The sequence below is a fragment of the Eptatretus burgeri genome, chromosome 5 (genome assembly GCF_056783735.1).
Source record: "Eptatretus burgeri isolate ZD-2024b chromosome 5, Ebu_testis_v1, whole genome shotgun sequence".
NCBI lineage: Eukaryota > Metazoa > Chordata > Myxini > Myxiniformes > Myxinidae > Eptatretus > Eptatretus burgeri.
The window spans coordinates 33,359,853-33,376,195 of NC_140965.1; the positions used below are offsets into that span (position 1 = coordinate 33,359,853).

A 16,343-nucleotide genomic window follows, 5' to 3' on the forward strand; every position below is an offset into this window, starting at 1 on the left:
TCAAAGCAGGATTGTATCGAAGTGGGGAGGCTTGGGCACTGGCCATAACTGCTCACAGTTAAAGTGTGCTTCTACTTACCTTCATCATAGTAGAGGGTATTGCATTTGGGTCTGTTTGGCTGTTTGTTACTTGCGAAATGGAAGATTCGCAGGTATATTGGTTGGTCTGGTCTCTTATTCTGGCTGTTTGTCTGTTTGTTTGTATGTCTATCGCCTGCAGGTCAGATTTTTACTCCGATCTTCACTAAACTTCACCACCTGGTAGAGGTAATGACAAGCTGGAACAATGTTGCTTGTGATGTCAATAGGTCAAAAAGTCAAAGGTCACATAAATCATCAATTTTCAACCAATTCGCTTGATATCTACAGTATGTGTATCTGTCATTCAGACTAAAACACGCAATTTGGTGTCTGTCTGTTTGTCAGTCTGTGTGTCTGATTTTTGACAATAATACTTTCGGTTGTTACTTAACTCGTGTCAACGTAACTTAACAGGAGGACTAAGGGTCACACGATGGAGGTTGTAGCAACTTCATTTGCAACACTCCCCAAAGGGTTTTCTGCCTCGGGCAAAATCCATGTTAAGGTGTATATCCGTGTTAAAATAGCTTATCATGACATTTTTCCAAGGCCGTTTCTAATCACAAAATAATAACAACAACAATGATAACAGCATAATATTAATGTTATTTGAAACCAATATTAATACGAACGAGCAGAGTACCTGCACTACAGGAGATCTTGTTCCAAGCATGCAACACGTTAGTAGATGATAAATGGGGTTTCTAAGGCATCCATGCAAATGAATGGGGAAAAGGGGGAAAACTCTCTGAATTAACCCCGAAAAACCCCAAAACAGGAGACTGATTTCTCCCCCTCCCATACAAATTAATAGGGGAAACTCTCTGACAACCCCTAAAAAAACCTTAAACAGGAGACTGTTTTTCTCCCTCTCCCATACAAGCTCATGTTAAAATTGAGACTGATTTTCTCCCCCTCCCATACAAGCTCATGTTAAATTGAGACTGTCTCAAGACCCAAAAAACCCAAAATAGGAGAATGATTTCTTCCCCCACCCCCTCTGACTCTCGGCCTATCAGGTCAAAAGAGGATACTGATCTCTGCCCCATTGAGCACATGTTAAATTGAGACTGACTCATTTCCTTTAATATTTTCATTCCATTCAGAGTGAATAGGGAAGTTTTGTTTTACATGTTTTCAGTTTGTGCCGTGAAAATGAGGAAGTGTTTTGGGACACAGTCGTGATGCGAAAAAAGAGGAAGTATTGTGTGAGAGACAAGGCCTCGTGGTTATATTTTAAATCATAACACTAACAGGCTTTTTTTTTTTTTTAAACGTAAGTTTTATCAAAATCATTGAAATAATTTTCATATTCGTGTTAAAATCAGTTGGACTGCTTGAGAACCTATTGCACACGTCTTTCCCAAGCTGCCTCTCCTGAATCAAGTCATTTCCCATCTGGTACACACCCTGGAAAATCCATTGTTGGGAAATCTCCCATGACGTCATGACTCACGGTTTACATAAACCAACTTGTGTGCCCAACATGTTTCATTCAGAGAATGGAGCATTCAGATTCTTACGACAACCTTACGGATCAATGCTTTTCACAAGTTGAGAGGTGAGATTCTCAAACCAATTTATTATTTCTTGTTTAAAACAGAATTAAACTAGAACGGGCACTCGGTAGAGCACATACCTTCGCCACCGCTACTTTTTTCCGGGCACATTTGAAAAACGTCATTTAAAAACGTCCATGACGTCACAACCATCAGTCCGATGGACGTCAAATTTGGTGTTAGACGTCATTGAGGGCAGTCCAACAAAATGGAATGATAAACACTGAAAAAAATCGAAAGTTTAAAAATGACGTCATCTTGTGACGTCATTTTGACGCACTTCCAATGACGTCACTACCAATCGCGGACTACCATCCTGAAAGCTCTTATTTCACGGAACATTTTAACGTTGGTTTCATGTCAATAGCTCTATTAGATCTGAAGTTATGCCTACAAGTATATTTTGACCTTGAGTGTGACCTTGACCTTGACCATAGAGTTAATTTGCAAAACCTGTTCATAAATAAGCAGATATTTTGGTACTGATCATAATGCCTGGATTTGGGACAATTTCCTTTACAAATTCCATAGATATTTGAATGTAAAATATCAGGACATTTTCGCCACAATTGAAAAACGTTATGTTCAAACGTCAATGACGTCATAACGGTCAGTCCGAACGACGTCAAATTTGGTGTGTGACGTCCTTAAGGTAAGTCCCACAAAAGGTATGATCAAAACTGATGAGGTCGAAAATTGAAAATTTACGTCATCTTGTGACGTCATTTTGACGCACTTCTGATGACGTCACGTCAAATCTGATACCACGTACCCGAAAGGTATTTCGTCATGGAACAATATGGCGTTGGTTGCATGTCGATATCTGTCTTATGAAGGAAATTATGCTCAAAAGTTTGTTTTTGACCTTTTCATGACCTTGACCTTTGACCCGATCGCTCCCAAAATCTAATCAAATCGTCCTTGGATAATCACGAATCATCCCACCAATTTTCATGCAATTCGATTTAATACTTTCTGAGTTATGCGAATAACAAACAAACACACATATTCACAAATAAATAAATACACAGCGACCAAAACATAACCTTTCGCAGAATGCGAAGGTAATCACTGTACGACCAATAATTATTGTATGCCTTTTTCTAACAGCTTGTACCCAATAAAAACATCGTTGATCACGGCTGTGGAGAACGAATTATCTGAATTACACGATGAATGGATAAAAATAAACGACTTTATTCAAGAGATTCATATTTTCAGAAGAGAAATGAAATAATTACTGTCATGTCCTCGAATCTTGAAAGACCCGAATTCAAGTTGAGAAACACACACGTGTGTGTGTGTGTGTGTGTGTGTGTGTGTGTGTGTGTGTGTGTGTGTGTGTGTGTGTGTATGTGTCTCTCTCTCTCTCTCTCTCTCTCTCTCTCTCTCTCTCTCTCTCTCTCTCTCTCTCTCTCTCTCTCTCTCTCTCTCTCTCTCTCTCTCTCTCTCTCTCTCTCTCTCTCTCTCTCTCTCTCTCTCTCTCTCTCTCTCTCTCTCTCTCTCTCTCTCTCTCTCTCTCTCTCTCTCTCTCTCTCTCTCTCTCTCTCTCTCTCTCTCTCTCTCTCTCTCTCTCTCTCTCTCTCTCTCTCTCTCTCTCTCTCTCTCTCTCTCTCTCTCTCTCTCTCTCTCTCTCTCTCTCTCTCTCTCTCTCTCTCTCTCTCTCTCTCTCGTTTTCTCTCTCTCTCTCGTTCTCTCTCTCTCTCTCTCTCTCTCTCTCTCTCTCTCTCTCTCTCTCTCTCTCTCTCTCTCTCTCTCTCTCTCTCTCTCTCTCTCTCTCTCTCTCTCTCTCTCTCTCTCTCTCTCTCTCTCTCTCTCTCTCTCTCTCTCTCTCTCTCTCTCTCTCTCTCTCTCTCTCTCTCTCTCTCTCTCTCTCTCTCTCTCTCTCTCTCTCTCTCTCTCTCTCTCTCTCTCTCTCTCTCTCTCTCTCTCTCTCTCTCTCTCTCTCTCTCTCTCTCTCTCTCTCTCTCTCTCTCTCTCTCTCTCTCTCTCTCTCTCTCTCTCTCTCTCTCTCTCTCTCTCTCTCTCTCTCTCTCTCTCTCTCTCTCTCTCTCTCTCTCTCTCTCTCTCTCTCTCTCTCTCTCTCTCTCTCTCTCTCTCTCTCTCTCTCTCTCTCTCTCTCTCTCTCTCTCTCTCTCTCTCTCTCTCTCTCTCTCTCTCTCTCTCTCTCTCTCTCTCTCTCTCTCTCTCTCTCTCTCTCTCTCTCTCTCTCTCTCTCTCTCTCTCTCTCTCTCTCTCTCTCTCTCTCTCTCTCTCTCTCTCTCTCTCTCTCTCTCTCTCTCTCTCTCTCTCTCTCTCTCTCTCTCTCTCTCTCTCTCTCTCTCTCTCTCTCTCTCTCTCTCTCTCTCTCTCTCTCTCTCTCTCTCTCTCTCTCTCTCTCTCTCTCTCTCTCTCTCTCTCTCTCTCTCTCTCTCTCTCTCTCTCTCTCTCTCTCTCTCTCTCTCTCTCTCTCTCTCTCTCTCTCTCTCTCTCTCGTTCTCTCTCTCTCTCTCTCTCTCTCTCTCTCTCTCTCTCTCTCTCTCTCTCTCTCTCTCTCTCTCTCTCTCTCTCTCTCTCTCTCTCTCTCTCTCTCTCTCTCTCTCTCTCTCTCTCTCTCTCTCTCTCTCTCTCTCTCTCTCTCTCTCTCTCTCTCTCTCTCTCTCTCTCTCTCTCTCTCTCTCTCTCTCTCTCTCTCTCTCTCTCTCTCTCTCTTTCTCTCTTTCTCTCTTTCTCTCTTTCTCTCTTTCTCTCTTTCTCTCTTTCTCTCTTTCTCTCTCTCTCTCTCTCCTCTCTCTCTCTATCTCTCTCCTTGTCTTGTCTGTCTGTCTATCCCTCTGTCTATATCTCCCTTGAGTGTTGACTCATTATTATATTTTATTTTTATTTTTCAGTTTAAACACCTGTCTGGATGAACCAAGCACACAAGTTACACATCTGCAGGAATCTGGCATGAAACTCAAGACATCTGAAGCAGACTGCTTGGAAATATCATCTATTTTTACAACTGGAGATCGTGGAGATCGGTTTCTGAGGTTTGGTAATGGAATGTAGGGACAATGACAGAGAGATCTGGAGAAGTGGTTGAAACATTGGTCAGAAGAAGAGTGGACATATGTTGTGTGCAGGAGACACGGTGGAAGGGAAGTGGTGTGAGACTGGTGAAGGGAAGGCAGGGGTGGAAGTGCAAGTTTATGTGGCAAGGGTGCCCGGAAGGCGAGCATGGTGTTGGTGTCATGTTTTCTGAGGAGTTTGTAGACAGTGTAGTGAGTGTGACTGTAGTGAGATTAAAGGTTGATGATGGTGAGAATCGTGATCGGAAATCTCTTGGTGAACGTCATCTCGGGATATGCCCGTCGGTCGGTCGAAGCGATGAAGAGAACAACATGTTCTGGTGTGCGATGGAGAAGTGGATGGAAAATGTGAAAGATGATGAAATTGTTGTGGTAGGAGGAGACTTGAATGGACATGTGGGAAGTAGTCCAGATGGTTTTGAGGGAGTCCATGGGGGTTATGGATATGGTGTGAGAAATGGAGAAGGTGAAAGGATCTTGGAGTTTGCTGATGGAGCTGATTTGTTGATTTGTAATACTCAATTCCAGAAAGCAGATAATAAGCTTATTACATGCACGTCAGGTGAGTCGACGACAACCATTGACAACCTGATGGTGCGTCACCGAGATAGGGGAAACCTCCAGGACACAAAGGTGATCCCAGGGGATGAGACTGTTTCGCAGCACCACCTGGTTGTCTGCGATATAAGGGTGAAAGGCGCGCGGAGAATTCAGCGGGTGAAGTACCAACCGAGGATGAAGGTGTGGAGGTTGAAAGAGGCGACAGTGAAGGAAGCATTAAGAGAGAGGCTGAGTATGGTTGAGGATGATGTGGTTGAGCTTGAAAGTGGTTGGATGTCAATGCAAGATAGTCTATTGGGAGCCATTGGATGGACAAAAGGACCACCGAGGCAACATCGAGAGTAACCCAGTTTTAGGATCAGCAGAGAAGATAACTGAGAAGGAAGTTGAGGAAGCTATAAGAGCAATGGAGAGTAGAAAAGCAGGAGGGCCAACGGGAGTCATGGGAGATATGTTGCAGGTCGTATAATCCTGCAACAAATTTGGGGACCCCCCCAAATCATTGTGCCCACGGCCTCCCACATGGTAAATCCGGCCCTGTAGATAGGCAGTCCTTCTGGGGGGCCTGACATGAGGTCTTGCAGTGAATGCATTAAATCATATAGCTCAATATGCAGGTAGTATAATCCATTCCCATTCCATCCGTGTATATCATGTCAAATTTGAGCGACTCGTTAGGAAAATACAGTCGTTTAAATCATCCCACCTCTCAACCTTGTTCTCATATTGGTCTGAAAACTTGATTTGACCCCCAGGATACAAAATAGCCTGAAGAAAAAAACGTATACCACAAGTCGAAGTGACACCCACCGTAGAAATGTTCCAGAGAGGTTGGTGTAACAGAATATGCAAACAAGCATTGCATGTGGTGTGGGTTGAGAAAGACCTTTTTCCCCTGGGTTTGCTCCTGGCCTACCAAGGGAACTCAGGGTCAGTGTAATGTTAGTTAGTGGGTTAGTTAAATTTTCCAAAAGGAGGTCGTTTTGTCGTTGGTGTTGAATGAAGGCTCGAAACCTTTTTGAAGGGTGCAGGAGTCCATTGACCGGCTGGGAGCATGGCTGTGGAAAGGTGGGTATTGAGTAGAGGGCACCCCGGGCACCAGACTAGTCTGCCAGAGTAGGCCAAGGGTCCAATGGACCGGGTTAGTGCAATGGGCACGGGCGACCCACGGGATGGGACCCGAAGCACAAGGAATGCCATGTGGGCATATATGGGGGAGAAGCCGGGAAGGGCACTCCCCGCGCTCATAGGGAGCAAGTCGGCTCGGAGACAGCCTCAGGGCCCGGGGGTGCCGTAGTTTGAGTTCGGCAGACGGAAGTCCCTGCCAGTTGAGCCACGCTGCCCAACCACGAAATTGTGCAAGGGCACGAAAGAGAATTTGCGGGCAGGGCCCAAATTGATAATGGTCACCAACACAGGTGACGGGAATCATGGTTTCCAGGACCAATAGTTTGAAGAGACAGGTGTGTTGAAAAGCCCCGGGGATAGTTTAAAGTTTAATAAAGGATGGGATAGTTAGAAAAAAAGTCTATCAAATTCGCACCATCCATCCCTTCGTTCTCCGTAGGCCGCTGGACCCACCTTGGGAAAGATTGCTGAATTATGAGGAGGTTGTTCTGAGGCTTTGTTGGTCCTCGAGGAAGGTCACTAGTCTCTCCCTAATTCCCCTCCAAAAAGGATCATAGGGGTTGGGAGTAGACGGACAGGATAGGTTAGCCGGACAAAGATAGTGAGGGGGTTCGGGACAAGCCATTATAAAGAAAAATATAAAAAAATAATAAAATAAAATAAAAGGGGCCGAAATTTTGTTTTTTTTATTGCTGCAAACTAAGGGAGTGGGTGTGGACAAAGACAGGCAAAGGCGATCGGTTGGGGGAGACAGTAGGTTAGGTCCGAGCCCACCCTCGGAGCGGCTGGCACCACCGCACTCCCTCCAGGACCTCACGGACCAGACCAGAGGCCGGCCAGCTTCATATGCCGGCCTGTTGTGCTGCATCTGCTGGTCAGCGTTTGCCATGCCTTGTTGCCTGCCTTTGCCTTGACCCCATGCCTGCTTGACCCTTGTTGCATTGCCCCTGTGTCACCATTTCAACCATGTGTGCCAGGACCATCCATCTCCAGCGTTTTGCAAGGACTGCCCTGCAGGCATCCACACCACAGGGACTGCATTGTGCAGCCCGTGCATTGTTGTTTTTTTCTGTATCCATCCAGTCACTGTGCCAGAGACTCCATTCAAGCCACAAACTGTTGACTTTGCTGTGCCTCTTTTCCCACAGATAACAGGTCCTGGGCCATGGTTAGTGTAAATAGTTTAAGTTGTGAATAAATTTTAACCCACCTGTGTGTTTGTCTTAGCGCCAGCAATCTTAGTTAAGTTGTCCATGTGAGTCTGATACTTTAGTTACGCAGCGCACTCGGTTATTTATTTTTGGGACATGTATAACAAATGTCGCACTCAGGGATCCGTAGGTAAAACGAACTAGGGGAAGAACCTACACCAAGCAGCACCTACAGTAATCGCAACAGCACTGGCAGACTTCGCAGTTCCAGCAACAGTAGTCATTCTGTCACGGACTTGGAAGCCTCTTGCACACAGACAGCTCAAGACCCCGCAGTTCAGTTATTTCGATAAGTACTTGATGTGTTTATAGTTAGGGTCCCGTCCTTCTGTCTCATGGGTTGATTGCATGTGTGCGCTGCAGGTTTCTTTTATGGTCAGGTTTTTTACATCTCCAATCAATCCTTCGTTCTTCACACCACCGCCCACGTGCAACGTGTCACGTAAAGGGGTGAGGTTCCCTCCTCCCACCGGACCTCCTCCAATTAGGAGGCTCATCACTTCAGCTCCGACTCCGCCCTTCGTCCAATCAGGAGGCTTATCGCCTCAGATCGGGACTCCACCCAGAAAGGTGGGAGTTGCCCCGCCCACCGTGGGCCTATCCAATGAGGGACGGCCGGCGAAACGCGCGACGCAACCGTCCAATCAGGAGGTGAGTGGCAAGGGGAAGAAATCCCTCTGACCTCACGAAAGAGAAGAGAAGAATAGTCGTCAAGCAGCGACCGGAGCAGTCATCGTGGCCATTGCTCTTGGTGTGCATAGTTAGAGTCGTCGTCGTCGGCAGTCGTGGTCTGCGGTCTTTTGCGGGGCTCCTTGTGGTGGTGGTGGCCGAGCAGCCAGGGTCGTGGGCTCGGTGGATTCCGGGTCGTGTGTTCGAGTCCCACCATGGTGGGTTGCAGTCCGGTGTGACCGCATGAGACGGACAGGCACCCGGCCAGACCTTGACTCCCCAGCTGACCTTTTCTCCTCGGCTGGGGGTCCAATAAAGACCTGACGGGGTCCATTTCTTTTGGGTGTGTGTGTGTGTCCGTGGGCCCCGTCCTTAAGTAGAAATTGCTAAGTGTTTCTTTGTATATACAGTAAATTGCATTTCTCATATTCTGGTACGTCCAACGTGCACTCTGACGATATCTCGGTTACTCGGTACCTACCAGCTGCAGAAACCACAATGCGCGGCTTCGGTGACGACAGGCACAAATCCAGGGCTCCACGGAAATATGAGAGTGGTGCTCCAAAGCGGAAACGTTCCAAGGAAAAAGATGAAAGACACAAGGCCGTCATCGACAAGACGCAGAAAATCTCAGTTTTTCACTCATGCACAAACAGGCGATTCATCCATGACAGAGGCTGGAACACCAACAGAGACAGAACAAGCGGAGTTGGCAACGCTACCCCAGCGTCAAGATTCGCCCAACATCTCCGAAGGTTCCACCCATGAAGAACATGCATCAGATGAAGAAGCACGAAATATACTGACTGATCGTGGACCTGGCTTTGCCAATGACATTGGATGTTGGCCTCCTGAGCGACCGTCGTCAGAGATGATCGGCTTCTGGTCATCACGAGATTTGGAGCCCCTGCAGAACTCGACTGGTCCCTTTGATTCATCCATACAGTTTGTTGAAGGTAGGAAACGCTGCTGCTCCAAGAATCTTTTTTACCGTTGACTACAAAACGGAAAGTCCGTTAAAAGGTCCTGGCTTTGCTTCTCCACATCAACCGGAAAACTGTACTGCATCGCTTGCAAGCTCTTGAGAGGCGCAACTGCCCTGGGCGGGAAAGGATTCAATCATTGGAAGCATGCCAGTCGTTCTATCGAGGTGCATGAGCGTTCGCATGTACATTGTGCGACTATCATCCGCTTGTCAGACAGAGCAACATCCGCAGGTCGTGTGGACACTGAACTCGTCAAACAGGTGAGTGAGATTGCATCCTATTGGAGGGAGGTGCTGAAACGAAGTGTGAGCGTGATATCGTTTCTCGCTGAGCTTGGTCTGGCGTTCCGTGGATCGGATGAAATTGTTGGGTCATGGACGAATGGTAACTACCTTGGTTTAATGGAATTACTTGCAGAATATGATCCATTTTTGGTGCAGCATATTCAGAAATATGCCAACCAAGGTAGTGGCTACACCAACTACTTATCATCTATGATATGTGAAGAGTTAGTCTCCATCATCGGAAAATCTGTTCTGGATAACATCGTCGCTCGTGTGAAAGAGGCAAAATACTTCTCTGTGTCAGTCGTTTCTACTCCTGACATAAGCCACATCGACCAGCTCACAGTTATTCCACGATACATCGAGAACGAGGCTCCAGTGGAGCGTTTCATGACCTTTCTGAGCAACACAGGACACACTGGACTCCAGCAAGCGACGGCATTACTGGATTTTTTGAAAGCCACTGGATTGGACATCGCTAACTGCCGAGGACAATCTTACGATAACGCATCTAATATGAGTGGCCGATACAACGGGATGCAGGGAATGATCCAACAGGAGAACCCTCTCGCAATATTTGTGCCATGCGTGACGCACTCACTGAACTTAGTCGGTCAGTCGGCCGTGGGATGCTGTAGTCCTGCAGCAGCATTCTTTGAATTCGTGGAACAAGTGTTTGTATTTTTTACAGCTTCCACGTCACGCTCCGGAAGATTATTTGATGCCCTGAAAGCCAAAGGTCTGCAAGTACCAAAGCGCCTCAGCGACACTCGCTGGTCGGCTCATTCTGATGCAACCCGAGCTCTTCTAGACGGTTACAGCGAAATCATGGATGTCCTCGATGAAATCGCAAATGATGAACAACTGAAGAGTGAAACGAGAAACACTGCCGAGACACTTCACCAAACGATGTGCACGCTCGAGATAGGGTTCTATGCTGGTTTCTGGTCTACTGTCCTTGGTAGATTTGATCGTACGAGTAAAACCCTTCAGTCACAAGCTACCGATCTCAACACAGCCGTGCAGCTCCTCAAGTCACTGGCGAGTTTCGTGCAGTCATTACGCGATCAGTTTGATACATTCGTTGTTGACGGAGTGGAGCGCTCAGGTACGGAGGAATTCACTCGCGGATCGCGTAGACAAAAGCGTAATGTCCGCCTCGCTCCCTTGGACTACGGACACACTCCAGAAGTAGAACTAGATGCCAAGGAGTCCTTTCACATCAGTGGATACGTTGCAGTGATCGACGTACTGCTGTCGCAGTTGGAAAAGTGTACAAACACTTACAGCGAGATCAGCGACAGATTTGGATTCCTGCGTGCTCTTGTTCAACTCGAAGTGGAGCAGATTCGAGAGTCATGCTCGAAGCTCGTCGAGCTGTATCGGGAAGATCTATCACCTGACCACACAGAAGAAATGATTCAGTTTCAAGCCATGATGAAGGAGTCAGAGCCAGATTCGGGCTGTACTGAACTCGAGATGTACAGTTTTCTCATCGAGCGAAAACTCACCGACACTTTCCCAAACGTGGAAGTGCTGCTTCGGATTGACCTCTCACTGATGGTGTCGAACTGCTCCGGGGAGCGCTCGTTTTCGAAACTCAAGCTTATCAAGAACCAACTTCGCTCCACGATGGGGCAGCAGAGACTGGTCAATCTGACCCTCATTTCAACCGAATCCGATGTGGTCAATTCCATGCAGGTTGACAGTATCATATCCGAGATCGCTGCCACGAAGTCGCGCAGGAAGTTTGTCCATTGATTAAGGCACCGTGTGTATGTTCATTGATGTGGATGACACTGCCGTATATGTGCGGTCGCTGGAAGTCGGCTATTAATCACCATTTCGGATTTCTCTTGTCCAGAGGGTTTTTAGAAGTTAGAAGATTTTTAGTCGAAGTTCGCAGTCTGATTAATGACAGCGCGTCGTTTGTTATTTTCTTATATTAGTCCATCGCTATCTCTTACTCTTGCAGCAAAAACATTTTTGTGATTTGATTTTAGAATGAGCTCAGAGATAAGTCATCAGCTCATGGATAAGTCACCAGCCATATCAATAACAATCCGTCCATCTTGTCATCTTGTCTGATTTCATTGTAATTTGTGAACATATATGCCAAATCATTCCTGATCAGGATCTGCCAAATCTATAGATACAAGTTCAGTTGTTGATGAAAAAGCAGTTATAATTTAAGTTGTTGATTAATCTCCAAATTTGGGGGCCCCCCACAATCATTGTGCCCACGGCCCCCCAGATGGTAAATCCGGCCCTGTGGATAAGCAGTCCTTCTGGGGGGCCTGACATGAGGTATTGCAGTGAATGCATTAAATCATATAGCTCAATGAAGCGAGTTAATTTTGTTATGTTCATAAATTTTTTATTCACTCAGTATAATTCTCCAACGAGTAGAAAAAGATCAGTTTAATGCTTTGGAAAGTTCACATTTTCTTGTGTATAAATGGAGGAGGGAACATAGTCTTGCTTTCTTAAAGTAAATAGGTACATTCACTTAGTTAAGACTCGTTATTTCTTTAAATTATCACATTTCACTGGTCTCAGCACCCACAGGCTCATTGCTGGTCTTGGTATTCCAGCGCTGGTGGTGTGGCAAAGGACATTGCCCATGTGCTCATTGATGTTCGCTGGAGGATGATCCAGAACTGCAGGGTCTACTGGAGTGCTCAGTTCCTCAATACCGGCCACAGGCTTGTTGTAGCAACTCTGAAGTTGCAGCTTAAATCCGGGAGAATGGTAACATTCCAGCCTCGGCTGGATGTTGGCAAGCTCAAGGATGAGAGGGCTTGCCGTGACGCCACACTCGGAAGTCGACCTCCATATTCGTATTGTAAGTACGGGTTACATCGCGGAATGATTTAACTCGATGGGTGAATAATTTTCGATTTTCCGCAAATGTGCCGATAGTCGATCCATCCTCGGTGGTTGTATGGTACAGTAAGGTCATCTGCCATGATTGAGAGAGGGTGCCGTGCCGTGCCCCTACAATTAAGCGGAAGAAACTTCTGTCGCTTTAACTGTTGCACATTCTCTGTCGAGTGCAGAGCAAGTCCGACCCGTGTATTGTCCTAATACCCATGAGGCAAACCCCCCATTTTTTGCGAAAACAGACACTGTCTGCTGTAAAAGTTTGTTGTCTATGGTTGGATTCCTTAGACCCCTGGCGACAACTTCTGGGCGGACAACCTTTCCAACAGGCCACTGTAACTCTGCAATTCAAGATGGCGTCCAAGATGCCGCCATATTTCTAAATCACTATAACGTCGTCAATTCTTATCGATTTTCATGTTTAATACTTCGTTTGTCTGGTTTTCTAGATCAGGGAATCTATTTATGATGGTTTCAGAATGATATAATGTGTTTTTTTTTACCATTTATTACATGTTAATATAATGCTTTGAAGCGACCAGGACACAGAAAATCAACCATAACAATACACAGTAGTTTACTGTTATTGTAAGAACAATAATGGTACAGAATGGTACTAGTTACAAAGAACACAGATTACATGAGAAATGAACTACTGCACGTGCTTCACAATTTGGAATGCAAGCGAAATGGCTGAGGCAAATATTCGTAAAATTCATGTCGATGATACACACCACAATGTTGCATCATATGAACAGGTCTACCACTCAATATAATGCTGCAATACAAGTGTCCATGTGAGCAGCTGATGGTATGCAGTTAATTGTCACTGTCTGCAGCTGCAAAAGAAATCTCTGTTGACTGTTCATTTTGGCATTGTCTTTTGCATTGCTTGCAATCTGCTCGGAGGATCTTTGCTGCATGCCGAAGTGTACGATGCTTTTCATCCTCATGTTGCGCTGCTTCTAGGTTCCTGAGTTTCTCCAGTACATCACCAAGGGGTATGGCTGATGCGCAAATGAATCCCGATCCACAGCTTTGATCGAGAATGGAAATTCGCTTGCTCTATTTCTGTTGCAGCTTCAATCTGAGGGTGATAGATCGGTACGAGTCTGCTGTTTTAACTCCGAGCTCTCGTAAAATGGCCCTGTATTGGTCCCGCAGCGACTTCACCAAATACCCACACATGTCATGGAAAATGGGGATCTCTAGCTGTTCTAGGAGTCGCTCGAATGCAACATCATACAGGTATTTTTTTGTTAATTTCCCAGTGGGGACACGATGTGCTTTGAATGCAGCCATGCATGGCTTGTGGTATGATATAATTGGCCACCATGTCATGTCCTTTACCAACATGTCCACATCTGAACAGAATGTCCTCTCTTTTTAGTTGCTTTGCCGTATCTATGATGTTCTGCTGACTGTTTTCTGTCGATACTCTGCATGTTGGCTCTTTGCCACGCATCCACCATTTGTTGCAGATGAGGCATGTATTCTTCACATCAAATGTTGGTGTGTTGGTCCTGGTTAACCTTGAATGCTGGGAAGAGTTGCTGCACCCAGGCTAGTTCAAGTCTTCAGCATCACTTCTTCATGGTTCTTCTTTTCAGAAAGTTTGTAACTCTTCTCATTCGTGTACCAGTTTCTACACTTACTGTGCCATTTGGGTATCTTGTCTGTCAGCCATGTACCAGTAGCCGAGTCATGTTTAAGTCTCTCAAATGTCTCATCTTGTCGAGCCTTCATGGCCAAAACTAGTATGTCTGTTGTGATATTATATAGTCCTTTTGCACCAAGTCCTTGACATATGATGCACTTTCTGTGGTCAATGTCAGTGTCCTGGCGTCTCCTCTTGGGTTCCTTTTTCAGTGACAAGCTTCCCTCCAGCAGCCATTTCTCTGCCTGTGTCATCATCGTACCGCTCATGCAATCACCTGCAACAAAACCACCACCATGCTATGCATACTAGCAACTAGAATACATGCAAACTATTGATACACTACACTTACATGCAAACTTCTGACATGCTAGACTACATGCACACCACACAATGCCCACACTACTACAGATCACACAGTTTTGGACATTTCTGCCCACATGATTTTTATGACTGTGGCTCCAGCGACACTGGTCTTTTTCGAGTATGGTCTGTGCCTAAAGCTATGTTTTCAGCGATGAAAGGACGTTGACGATTTAAAGACGGGACACGAGACGATTAAGATGCACGTGCGGTGAAGACGACTACGAATGACGATACATATCACGATGGAGAAACGATGAGGTTGATGATGACGATTGAGGAGATTGGGACGATTTGGATGATGATAGACGTTAACGAATGAAATGAGCGATTGACGGGGACCATTGACGTGACGATAATAGAAAGGTTGACGTGATGGTTTCATGAAAAACGTAGGAACAATGACCAGGAATATCAGTCAAGAAGAAAACAATCAAATAGCTGGTACATGAATACTTACAACTTCGAGGCTTGGTAACAATTTAGAAACAGATAAGCGGGAATAAATAGACATAAACCATACAGCATGCACCACAGTCCACGGGGCTGTTTCCTTTTGACGTTAATGCACTCGTGCTAAACGTGATGTTACTGGAGTTGCGAGACTGTTCGGTGACGTCACTCCTCATGTGACGTCACTCCTCATGTGACGTCACTCCTCCTGTGACGTGACCGACTGTGGTGACGATCTGCAGTAACAAGGAATGCAGACGGTCCTAACTGGAAAAAACTGCAAACCAAGTAATTTATTCTTGGACGCATAGGATCAACCGACTTGTGGATCTTATCTGATGAACCTACTTGTGGATCTTATCTGGTCGACAAAATTAATTATTCATCTTCAAAAAAGACAATTTTTGCAATAAATATGAGTTTCAAGCAGTTTTTTTCATATTTTATCTCAAAACTGAATATGCCGTTGGATTCCCCATATATGAAAACCTACAAAAGCACATTTCATTCAAGTTTCTACCTTGTTTCGTAAAAAAGATTTGTACATAAATACATTTCAGCCCGTCGGTGGTGGCCATCTTGGATTTCCTAATTTTGAGGCATTATGGGCCATTTTTGAGCTGGGCAGACAGCAGATTTGAGTTCAGTACCCTTCAATACCCCTAAAAAGCTTGTAAACCATAATTAACACCATTTGCATTCCGGGTTAAGATTTTTTGAAAATTGATCCCATCTATCACAATTGACGATGTTATGGTGATTTAAAAATATGGCGGCCATCTTGGAAGCCATCTTGAATTGCAGAGTTGCAGTCGCCTGTTGGAAAGGTTGTCCACCCAGAAGTCGTTGCTGGGGGTCTAAAGAATCCAAGCATATACAACAACCTTTTATAGCAGACCGTGTCTGGTTGACCACTCTTGCCCCCTGGGTATAAGGGTATTTTCATCCACAACCACAGCCTTTAAAGACCCCCTGATGACCCCTAAGATCTCCCCAGAAATGGCTTTACATGCTTCAGAGATGAGATTTCATGTTTGGGAGATAAGACCACAAAGGCCCCAAAGACCCATAAGACCCTCAAGACCATTGAATTCCCCAAACACCATTAAGACCCTTTAAAACCCTGAATACCCCAAAGACCATTAAGATCCCAAAGATCCTGAAGACCCTTAAGTCTTCAGAAGGCCCTCAATACCCCAAAGACACTTTAGAGTTCAGACCCTCAAGACCCTTTGGAGCTGGAACACCTCAAAGACCCTTTTAGACCTCGAAAAACAATTAAGATCCTGAATACTCTTAAAGACCCCTAAGACCTTAAATAAACTCAAACCAGCATTGCCTCAACTCACAAGCTCATAAATAAGATTCATCAGATGTCTGTCTGTTTGTTTGCATTTTTTGCAAAGCTCGCTGGGCCGACAACTACCAAATTTGGCACACAGACCAAGTCCGACCCTG

The 16,343-nt window shown here is 45.4% G+C and overlaps 1 protein-coding gene and 1 long non-coding RNA gene across 2 annotated transcripts in view; one reads left to right on the forward strand and one right to left on the reverse strand.

Moving 5' to 3' along the window:
* Window positions 1-16,343, forward strand: part of LOC147026191 (flavin-containing monooxygenase 5-like) — a 187,298-nt gene that overhangs the window by 40,437 nt on the left and 130,518 nt on the right. The window lies entirely within an intron of this gene.
* The window catches only part of LOC147026192 (uncharacterized), a 66,903-nt gene that overhangs the window by 4,896 nt on the left and 45,664 nt on the right, over window positions 1-16,343 (reverse strand). The window lies entirely within an intron of this gene.